This window comes from Schistosoma haematobium, chromosome 1, assembly GCF_000699445.3.
Source record: "Schistosoma haematobium chromosome 1, whole genome shotgun sequence".
In the NCBI taxonomy this organism is placed as follows: domain Eukaryota; kingdom Metazoa; phylum Platyhelminthes; class Trematoda; order Strigeidida; family Schistosomatidae; genus Schistosoma; species Schistosoma haematobium.
This window is the reverse complement of record NC_067196.1, coordinates 40,183,038-40,195,555: the sequence shown is the minus strand read 5'-3', so window position 1 is coordinate 40,195,555 and position 12,518 is coordinate 40,183,038.

The following is a 12,518-nucleotide window of genomic DNA, read 5'->3' as shown; positions in this document are numbered from 1 at the left end:
TTTCGACATTGGATGCTGACAACATCAGTTTTAATGGACTCACCTAGCTGAAGGCGCTTGGTCATGCATCCGCACCAGATCACGTGTGGGAACGCCGTTCTCAACATCTACTGCAATCGCTAGCCAGATTAGATCAGACGAGTTATGTTAGGTGTTACTGGTAAAAGCGTTGTCAAACACTGAATACCTGTGCCATCTTCATTGGTGAGCCTAACGTGATCTGGTACACCAAATCACAAACTGTGAGTCTGTTCCATTTTGGGATTCTATATATCATTGCCTTATCTTAATTTTTTATACATTGTGATAGTTTTTTCGTGCTTTCTGGATATATATATATATATATTTCCCTCGTTCATTATCGTACTTCATATTTCATCATGACTGAACAGACTCCTAAGTTATTTAAGATTAAAACCATGTCCTCACCCTCGTTCCAACTCATGCCTTTGTGGCCCAACAGTATCGAAGCCTGGTTCTGTTACGCAGAAGCCGACTTCCACGAGCACGGCGTGAACGACACACGTGCACAATTCCTCGCAGTAGTCAAGGCACAACCGCGGGAATTCAACAGGTACAAAACACCTAGTATGTTTACCGGTGATGTTTCTGAACCTTACGAAACGTTGAAACGTTCTATTCTTAGACGCGGAGACCTAACCGATAAACAAAGTTTAGACCAACTCCTCAATAACATTAGCCTGCAACACGGTTCTGCGACGGACATGTTTCAAAGCATGAGAGAGGTTATAGGCCTAAGAAGTTTCGATGAAGGCCTATCCAAACAACTTTTCTTGTCCAAACTTCCTCAACAGGTGCAAGTGGTTCTGGTCTCGTTTCAGAACAACGCCTTAGATGAGCTGGCTGCATCTGCCGATCGTATCGTAGAAATTACGAAATCCAATGCCGAGGTTTTTTCAGTCAAAGAATAGCCTCAAACAACTCAGAACGATATAACCGAGTTATGTCATGCATTTACGCGTTATCTTAATTTTTGTAACGACCGTAAGCGATCATGCACCCCGCGTAGAAGCACTTCACGTAAGCGATCTGTCTCTAGACCACGAGAGACGAATAATCCCGGCTGGTGCTGGTATCATAACCAGTATGGAAAGTCTTCCAGAAATTGCAGAAAACCCTGCAATTTTCCCAACTCAAAACCGACTGATTCGAAAAACAACTCGGGAAACTTCCAAGCCGGCACGCGTTAACGGTAACCGTAGCCGGCGAACATAGCCGTCTGTCATACGTCACAGATGTGACAACGAGAGTTCTCTACCTCGTCGACACTGTCGCAGAAGTTAACGTTCTCCCAGCAACTTCCAACGACCGGCTTCACGAATCGGTTTTAAACTTACAAGCGGCAAACGGAAAGCCTATCGCTACGTATGGCAAAAGGTACGTCTACCTTAACGTGGGTTTACGCGAACTCATTCACTGGATCTTCGTTGTTGCAGATGTTTCTATGCCAATCATTGGTATGGACCTTCTACAACACCATAATCTAATCATCGATACGCGCAAACAGTGGCTAGTAGACAGAAACACTAATTTATCCGTTTGCATAACTTCCTTTTCTGGTTGCAGATTATCCCCAGTCACAATTAAGCATACGATAGACCCACTTTATCAACCGCTACTCGATAAGTATCCCGGGATACACCAAACGCAACCGAAATTGCCGTGTGCAACGAGCAACGTTACACATCACATCACGACTACAGGACCACCTGTATTTTCTAAAGCACGACGACTAGCTCCCGAAAAGCTAAGGCTAGCGAAAAACGAATTCGACCATATGATAGACTTAGGAATCATACGACCGTTAAATAACCCATAGGCATCTCCGTTACACATGGCCCCTAAAAAGGACAGCAACGATTGGCGTCCAATTGATGACTATCGGCGATTGAATGCAAAAACCATTCCCGATCGTTACCCGTTGCCTCACATTCACGATTTGACAGCTACCTTGAAAGGTACAACTGTCTTTTCGAAAATCGACTTGGTTAAAGCGTATAACCAAATCCCTATGGCTACAGACGATATACCGAAAACAGCTATCATTACTCCCTTTGGACTTTATGAATTTTTGCGAATGCCCTTCGGTCTAAGAAACGCTGCTCAAACATTCCAAAGGTTCATAGACGACGTTTTTTGAGGTCCCAACTTCGTACATGCGTACGTTGACGACTGCCTAATAGCAAGTCCCGACAGAGAATTACATCTCAAGCATCTAGACCTTGTTTTCGACAGACTAGAAAAACATGGCATTACTGTAAACATTCAGTGATGCCAAGTCAGTAGACTTTCTGGGACACACTATCGATGCTCAAGGAATTCGACACCTTAGAACCAAAGTGGCGGCCATCCTGGATTACCCAGAACCTACCACCTTCAAGCAATTACGCACGTTTAACGGCCTTGTAAGTTTCTATAGACGTCCATGCTAAACTGCGTGTCACTTATGAAACCACTAACTGACCAACTTCGTGGAAATGCCAAATCCATCAATTTGAAAGATACCGCTCGAAAAGCATTCTCCACACTTGGGGAACTTATCGCTAAAAAACTACATTTGCTCATCAGGACACCGAAGCACCCATTAGTATCGCAGTAAACGCATCCGACTCGGTAGTCGGAGGAGTCTTACAACAATGGGTTAACAACTCCTGGCAACCTTTGGCATTTTTCTCCAGACAGTTGCTAGACACTGAATCGAGGTACAGCACATTCGGTAGGGAACTCCTAGCTATGTATTGTGTTGTACGGCATTTTCAACATTATATCGAAGGCCGTGAATTTTTCGTGTCTATAGGTAACCCTCGTGCTATTGATAGAAGAAACCAGACAAGTAGTGAATAGGTCTTTATTTCGATCTTAGCGCAGTCACAGTGGAGCGTGGGATTATCTGTTCAGACAAACAAAGGCTCTCAACATTCAATATAAGATAATAGGGAATATAACGCTTACACAAAACAAGGAAGTGAATGAATACTTGAACAATACTGTTTTGGCATATACTTGGTTGTTTGGGGTCAACTCTTAACCAACCAACCTAAGCTGTTACATTAGCTTCCCCTAGAATCGACTTCCGTAGGAACGTCGGTTCGATTAACCTATCTATCGAAAACACCTTAGTTCTATTTCTCATCCCAAGGGAAAATTATCAACTCCCTCAATGTTTGACTTACAATCAGTGACGACTGACGCTGTCAACAATAGTCCATGGATGTCTCTTCTTTACTAGCTTGTCATCTTATTTTGTAGCATGTGATTTCTTCTACAACTATCGACGACGGTCTGCTGCGTGCTTTCAAGAGAAAGTGTGAGAATGTGGAATAAGAATATCTGAGGAAGTGCCGCGAGCGGGCTACCCAACACCATGTTGGTGAGGTACGATTTTTCCGTGCTCAGACCGGCTATCAGGTGTTTACTCACCTGCCTCTTGAGTCGCCCTCAAGTAAAAAGTAAAGAAGAATCTACTCCAAAGGTAATGGTGAAAATCAAGCAAACCTGAAGAACTGCTCCACTGCCTGCATAAAATAATAAGATACAAAGTGGAAATACATAAATGTAATTGATAGTTGTTCGGTTCCATGTAAGTGCTTGGTCTCCAGAACGGATTGGTATTCTGGAAGAGAATAGACATAGTGTAGATATCTTGTGCACGAAAAACCATGAAAACAAAAAAATACTCTTTTGTAATGCATATATGTAAAAGGGTAAACTTGCTAGAAGTTGGACTCTTTAACAAAATCGATCAAACGCGTGACCTTGAGCCTGTGACGACCGCGTTTTACAACTAGGTGCGTAACCAAGGGTGCATCAGAATACTCCACGAAAAGGAAAGGAATATACGGTTAAGAAGCAAAAAAATTGTGTAGAGTATGCGGATCAAGTACAGTTGTGTCAAATACCCTTTTCTTGTTTGATTTAGGTATGCATGACATATTGAAGCAATATATCGTCAATTCATCCAAGTAACGAATTGGTTTGCACCTCAGAAGTGTGTAAGTCCTATTACTCATTAGTGTTATGAGTGATTAATTGGTGTAAGGAAATATTGAAGTCAATTTCTCCGTGGTCTGATGTGGCTTAACGGCTAAGCACGCGGTCTAGCATTCAGGAGGGCAGAGGTTCGAGTGCGTGTGGAGCCTGTGTTTTTGTTCACCAGGCCCACCTTCAATACGATGTTTGTTGCCCGTAAGTCGCGCACATATGAGAGAAAAATGACAAGAGGACAGATTGATATATCAAAGTGCCATATTGGAAAAGTATAAGTTCTTTGTTTACATGAATATTATCACTATAGAAAAAAAACTACAAGTTTAGTAAATTTCCATTTTACGTTATATTTAAACTAACGAATATATATATATATATATCAGTTATTGACATAAAATGTCTTTTTTATAACGCTAATGTTAAGTTCCAGGACTTTGTATGAGCCACTAATAATAATTGGTTTAACGTTAGCATAGTCGTGATATTCATATTGTCAGTTCAATATTATAATTACTAAACAGTTCCTTTATAAGTTGTTTAAAATTGGGTATGTGGAATCAATGCGGCTGACATAGTAACCTTACAGTAACGCACTGTACTATATCTTCACGGTTATTGATTCTTAAATGTCAGAAATTAAAAAAATCTGAATATTGCCAATAAAGATGGGTTATATGATCACACTAAAAGCATGCTGCAGGGAAACTGGTTAAGTCATTACGTAAGTTTCCTAAACATGAAAAAAATGATGAGAACTTTAATAAGTACTTGACTATGGTTTAATCCAAAATGTTTTGTCTAGAAAACTACTTATTAATGGTAGTATTAATCGTATCAAGCTACTAAACATATCCTCAACCGAAAACTTTTAGAAGTAGTTCATATGGTATATATGTATAGCCAGTCTACGTGAAAAATGTATACAGATATATAAGAAGTACAGCCAACATAGTTAATTAACCAGAAAAAGAAATTATAAAACTCGCCTGGGTTGCTTTTTGAATTCGTTGTATTTGCCATTGTTAGTTGTATGAGTTTGATTAAAATCCTCAGCCATCGTTGCGTAATACCTAGCTTATGTGTCCAGTATTTTAAAAAAATATTTAACATAACACGTATATATCAAAGGTAAAAGGTCTGGGGAGTTGTCGGTGAGACGGAATGAGGAAAAAAAATTATTTTTAAGTAGATGCAGGGTGTGATTAGCTGCGTGGTTAGATTTTATCCTGCAGCCGAAACTGTCAACATCCTTGACTGACTAATTGGATGTGCCCAGCGAACCGTTTTAGTCATTTGTAAAGATTTATTATCTTTACATTTCGATTCCGTAATGGATTTGTCAGTTAAACGATCTAACAACACGTATGGTGGTTCATGATCTAGATAAGCCGGCTTTAGCCTATCAATACTTACTGTGTCGATGTTTCCATGTTTTTCTATCACGAAATATTTAGATTTTCTTGAGACGACTTTGAAAGGACCTTCAAATGGAGGACTGAGTGGTGCTCTTATTTTGTCACATCTTATCCAGACGTGCGTGCAATTGCTTAGGTCTTTAGGTATATATACGGCGCGCGATTGTTCACGAGTATTAATCGGCTTAATTTTAGACATGTGGTCCCGTAGTTGATCTACATAATTTTCTAAATTAAGTTTTTGACTGTTAGTATTAGGGTTAATAAATTCACCTGGTAGTCTCAGAGTTGTTCCGAAAACCAGTTCCGCAGCTGAACACTGTGCGTCAGTTTTGACAGATGTTCGTATTCCCAACATAACTAACAGTAGGAATTCTGTCCACTGATTGGGGTTTGAGTGAGATATAAGGGCGGTTTTTAGCTGACGGTGAAAACGTTCTACCATCCCATTAGCCTGAGGATGATATGCAGTGCAGCGTATCCTATTGGAGCCTAGAAGTTTAGCCAAGTTATTAAATAGTTCGGATTCGAATTGCGCCCCTCTATCCGTCGTTATTGTTATGGGTGTACCAAAAATGGTTACCCAGTTCTGCATGAAGACTTTGGCTACTGTTTCCGCTGTGATGTCCGCTATCGGGATGGCTATAGGGAATCTGGTAAATCGATCTATGCATGTAAAAAGATAATTGAAACCGTTTGAACGTGGTAAAGGACCTACCAAGTCGATATGCACATGAGCAAAACGTGCATCTGGTTGCGAGAAAACACCTATGGGTGAATTTGTGTGACGATTAATCTTTGATTGTTGACATGCTGAACACTCTCTAACCCATTTGTGTACATCCTTCTGTAAATTCGGCCATATATATCTGGCATTGATTAGTTTTGTTGAAGCTTTTGCGCCAGGATGAGACAAAGAATGAAAGTTATTATATATCAACTTTCGCATATTTTTGGGAACGAAAGGTTGCGGCATTGCCTTGGTCGTGTCACAATAAATTAGAATACCATCGATAGGTGATGGGAATTGTTTTAAATTAAGACTTGAATTGTTTGTTTTAAGTAGGTTTTGTAATTCTAGGTCCTGCTCTTGTTCGTGTCTCAACGTTTCGAAGTTTACTGTAGACTGCTGTAGCACGTTCATTTCTAGCCTAGATAAAGCATCTGCCTCCTGATTGTCCTGACCTTTGACATGTCGGATATCGCTTGTGAACTGTGATATATAGTCAAGGTGTCGGACTTCTCGAGGTGAGTATTTATCGGCTCTCGCTTTTAAAGCATTCGTCAGAGGTTTGTGATCCGTAAAGACTATAAATTCCCTACCTTCTAACATGTGTCGGAAGTGTTTAATGGTCAGGTAGATTGCAAGAAGTTCTCGCCCGAAGGTAGAATACCTTGTTTCGGCTGGAGCGAGTCTTTTCGAGAAGAAAGCAATTGGTTTCCAGGCGTTTTTAACCAGTTGGTTAAGGGTACCGCCTACTGCTTTATCTGAAGCATCCACCATCAAAGCAAGTGGGGAAAGAGAATTCGGATATATCAACGTAGTTGCTTGAGCCAGTTTATCTTTAAGCTGTTTAATAGCTTCGATGGCGTCAGAAGACAGTTTGAATTCTTTTGTTTTTCCTTTAAGTGAATCTGTCAAAGGTTGCACTAATTGTGCACAACCTGGTATGAATCTGCGATAAAAGTTAATTAGACCTAGAAAACTTCTCAGTTGTGTTAGAGAACTAGGTATGGGGTATTGTTTGATGGTATCCACTTCTTTTTTGATAGGTTTAATCCCTTCTGGGCTTATTGTGTGACCGAGAAATTCTAAAGTTTGAACACCGAAAACACACTTACTTTGATGTATGTTTATTCCATGTTCATCCAGTCTTTTCAACACTGCTTGTACATGCTGTTCGTGTGATTGCAAATCGGGGCTGGCAATTAACAAGTCGTCTATATATCCCTGCGCAAATGGCATATCTCGAAGTAGGTTATCTATGAATCTTTGAAATGTCTGTGCCGCATTTCTCAGGACGAATGGCATGCGTACAAACTCGAATAAGCCAAAGGGTGTAGTAATAGCCGTCTTGGGAATATCTTCATCAGCCACCGGGATATTGTGATATGCCCTGACTAAATCAACTTTAGTGAATATGTTCATACCCTGTAAACCGTTTGTGAAATCTTGGATATGAGGTATTGGGTACCTATCTGGTACGGTTTGACGGTTTAGGGCTCTGTAATCCCCGCACGGTCGCCAGTCACCTTCATTCTTCTTTGGGACCATATGCAAAGGGGATGCCCATTGACTATCAGAGGGACGGATAATACCCAATTGTAGCATATAATCAAACTCGGCCCTAGCGATTTTGAGCTTATCTGGTGCTAGTCTCCTGGGTTTTGCAAAAACCGGTGCACCTTCGGTTTTGATAGTGTGACTTACTTTTAGTTTGTCTTTAGAAGGCTGTGGGTTTGGTTTAGTTAAGTTTGGAAATTCCGCGAGTATATCTTGGAATTTCGCTGTTGTTACTGGAGGAGTTTGAATCAAGTTAAGAGAGCTGATGTGACTTTCTTTGCCTTTTGTGTAATACGAAGTTTCTTTTAGTGTTAATCGCCGTTTCTTGGTGTCAACTAGAAATTCGTATCTCTCTAGAAAGTCCATCCCCAGTATTGCCAGATCTAAGTCGGCTACCGTGAAAACCCAAGGGAATTGCCTCCTGAACCCCAAATCTAGGGTTAAAGTTTTCTGCCCAAATGTCGCGATTTTAGTTTTATTTGCAGCTTGAAGTGTAATTGATGATGTTTCTCGACTAATCTCAGTTTTATTTTGAGGGATGATGCTAAGAGCAGCGCCAGTATCCACCAAGAAATTCAAGCCAGAGTTTCTGTCTCTAACATAATACAAGCGACTGTTTAGGCGCCCCTCCTCAGTCGTCGCGACCTGGGGAGGGGTTACTCGTTTCCCGCTGCCTTAGGATTATGCTTAGGCCAGGCGCATGGTTGCATGCACTTGGTTGAGTTGACACCAAACTTCCAGTGGTACCAACAAAACTGCCCAGATTGTCTGGACATTTGTGACCTGTTTTGTGACTTGGATCGTGGTCGTTGTGGTGACCTGCTCCTGTTTCTATGACCCATTTGCATTCTGGTGACAGCCTCAGTGAGACTCTTAACACTCGCAATGAGTCCTTCTATTACGGGGTCTTTTGCTGATTCTACTTTTTGTGTGTGATTTATTGTGCCTGATCCAGTTGGAGGACCTCTTTCCATTATTCTGTCGGCTATACGCGCTAAATGAGATAATGAGGTTTCAGGATCTTGTGCATCCAAACAGTGTTGGACGTAGCATGGGAGAGCTTGTATCCATCCTTGTTTTAGGACTGCTTCACCCACTGTGTTATCACCCACTAAGACTTGGAGGTGACGTAAAAACTGTGACGGCGACCGATCACCTAGTGTTTCACCTTGAAAAAGTCTTTGAATTCTTTGACTATCTGATAATGATAAACGGTTCATTATCTCTCGTCTTAAGATGGTGTATGGTTGTGGTGATGGTGGATCTAAAATCAAGTCACGGACTTCTTTGGCGACTGAAGGAGGAAGGATAGAACACAAATCTCTATAGCGAATCCCTTCAGATTTGATATTGTGTCTCGTGAAATAAAGCTCTAGTTGAGCAAACCACAACTCAGGATCACTACGATCAAATTCTGGAAGTCGGGATTTCGTAGTCATAACAGTGTCTATCTCCACTGGTGACAAATCATCCAGATTATGGGTTTCTATTGAGTCTGACATGAGGTATGTGACAAATATAGCAATAAAGTTAGCACGAAAAAATGGTTTCTATAACACGAATAACTTAAGGTAATTAAAAAAAAGAAAAAAACTATATATATATCCAACTTAGTTTACGGATAATCAGGTCTACTTTCACGATTGAGTACAAAAAATATAATATTAATAATAAAAATGAGGTTAAATTTGTGTTCAAAAGGGCTCACCAATTTCGTGTCTATAGGTAACCCTCGTGCTATTGATAGAAGAAACCAGACAAGTAGTGAATAGGTCTTTATTTCGATCTTAGCGCAGTCACAGTGGAGCGTGGGATTATCTGTTCAGACAAACAAAGGCTCTCAACATTCAATATAAGATAATAGGGAATATAACGCTTACACAAAACAAGGAAGTGAATGAATACTTGAACTATACTGTTTTGGCATATACTTGGTTGTTTGAGGTCAACTTTTAACCAACCACCCTAAGCTGTTAGAAATTCACCTTTTTCACTGACCATAAACCTCTTACTTTCTCCTTAAGCTCCTCTTCAGACAAGTACTCACCTCGTGAGTCTCGACAACTGGACTACATTTCACAGTTTACTTCAGATATTCAACACATTTCTGAAGCAAACAATGTAGTCGCAGACGCCTTGTCTCGCATAACTTCCTTAAACAGTTTCCAAGGAATCGACCTTCTGAGACTCGCATAGCTTCAAAAAGAAAACACTGATCTTCGGCACGAGTTGTCGTCTACAACACTCAAGCTATGCATTAAACAGATGGGAGCAGGTAAGGAAACCTTACTATGTGACACATCTACAGCTATGGATCGCACAATCGTGCCGAAACGTTATCGACGCAACGTCTGCAATACGTTGCACAAACTTTCTCATCCAGGTGTTCGTGAAACCGTCAAACTTATAGCAGAACGGTTTTGCTGACCTGGTATGAATAAAGACGTGAGGGAGTGGGCACGCTCCTGTGTAAGCTGCCAAAAATCTAAAATTATCAGACGCAATAAATGTCCCTTAGGCTCATTTAAAACTCCCGATGCTCGTTTCGACCATGTTCATCTGGATTTGGTAGGACCTTTACCAGATTCAAATGGATACTCTTATCTCTTAACCTGCGTAGACCGTTTCACTCGATGGCCAGAAATAGTACCTATCAAGGACATCACTGCTGAAACAGTGGCCCGCGCCTTCGTCGAACGATGGGTAGCAAACTTAGACTGCCCTTCAACCATCACTACAGATCGCGGACGTCAGTTCGAATCTGAATTTTTCCGTCGTCTGACCACACTTTTAGGAATCACTCGCTTCCTACCACCCACAAGCAAACGGATTGGTAGAACGCTTTCACTGACAACTGAAAGCTTCACTATCAGCTGCAAACGTTTCACAGTGGACAGACGCTCTTCCACTCGTCTTACTAGGTATCCGCAACGCAGTGAAAGCTGATATTGGATACACTGCGGCTCAACTCGTTTATGGAACGACACTTCGACTTCCAGGAGAATTCGTGGATCCTTCGTCCTCTTCAATGAACATGGATCTAACCTCTTGCACGAACAGGCTCACAAACGCAATGCGTTCAGTTAAACCTGCCTCCACTCGACTTCAATCAACTGATGTTTTCGTTCAACTTGACTTACGATATAGTACACACGTCTTCGTACGTCGAGACTCTCATTGACGACCATTCGAATCAGCATACGAACGACCTTTCGAAGTTCTTCAACGCGAACCTAAGTACTATATAATCGATAAGAACGGAACCAACGATAGCATCAGCATCGATTGCCTCAAAGCAGCGTATTTAGAAGGAAACCCTATCTACGTCGATTTTCCTTCGGTACAATCGAACAAGACGACTCTGACACTTATAATACCTCATCCGACAACCAACACGCACGACGACACTTCGACAGTATCTGAAAATAAACTTAAGACGACGCGTTCTGGAAGAAGAGTAAGATTTCCAGAACATTTAAGCGACTATTGCACGTAAGACACCAGTCAAAATTTAGTTTCATCTCTATTTTCATTGGTATTATATATAACATAAAAAATTTTACGTTATTTACACTTCTTCGCCCATTTTGTGTCTTAAAGCGCTTACGAGCTTATTTCGACATGCAGTTACATATTCTTTTTTTTCTTATCCAGAACGGCTGGAAAAGACGATGAAAGGAACGATGAGGTTTACGAGGAACCAAAATTTTGATTGTACATTATTTTCTTACGATATTGTACTTCATGGTCACTAATAGTGAGGAAAGACGACCAGGAGCTGCTAAACCTAGCAAGCTATCAGAAGAGTGTTTACCAACGACAAAACTCGTTGGGTTTAAATCTCTGCCTGGCCACGTCTTAGGGTCATCATCACCCCACTAGGTGGGAGTGATCTGTAGCTTTAAATAAATCCCCAAAATAAATAGCTCTGTAAATTTTCGACATTGGATGCTGACAACATCAGTTTTAATGGACTCACCTAGCTGAAGGTGCTTGGTCATGCATCCGCACCAGATCATGCGTGGGAACGCCGTTCTCAACATCTACTGCAATCGCTAGCCAGACTAGATCAGATAATTCCGATATATTGACAATCGTCAAATACAACTTCTGATCTCCTCGATTCTGTCTTTTGATTTCTCCTGGTGGGTACGAGTTATATTAGGTGTTACTGGTACAAGCGTTGTCGAACACTGAATACCTGTGCCATCTTCACTTGAAAGGTATTACACACTATCATGCAACAGAGACCGAAGGATTTCGAATCCTCTAATCATTAAGTATGGCCCTCTGTCATGTGAATGTTAAGATCCGTCTGATTATGTATCCAGTTTTCACTCTATGGAGAGAGATCGACCAGATCGAACATATTTCCCTCGTTATTTAGAAGAACTAGAGGTGACTATCACTTTTCAAGTTACTGGTAACTTTGCACCTGATATCCCATCATCTGAGTTTCCTCCGAAACAAAGGGTTTAGGAGAGCATTCGCGAACTTAGATCAAATCACTTGTCAGCTGACTATCGACTTTCCCAACGAATAATCGACTAGTTACCTCAACTTGTGATTGAAGCTACATCTGTCGACGCATTCAAAAGTAAAGTAAATCAACTGAGAGAAAACCATCGTCAGGGCTAAAACTGTTTAAACAGTCCCCTGTCGTTTCCAAACTGAAACTGGAACACAAAACTGGAGTGGGCTACTATGATATACTGAAGCTGTATAAGCAATCAAAAATGAATGTACCACTTCCAGTCCCACTGATTTTCCTATATCCAAATATCTTTATGTCTTCAGGCAATCGTCATCGT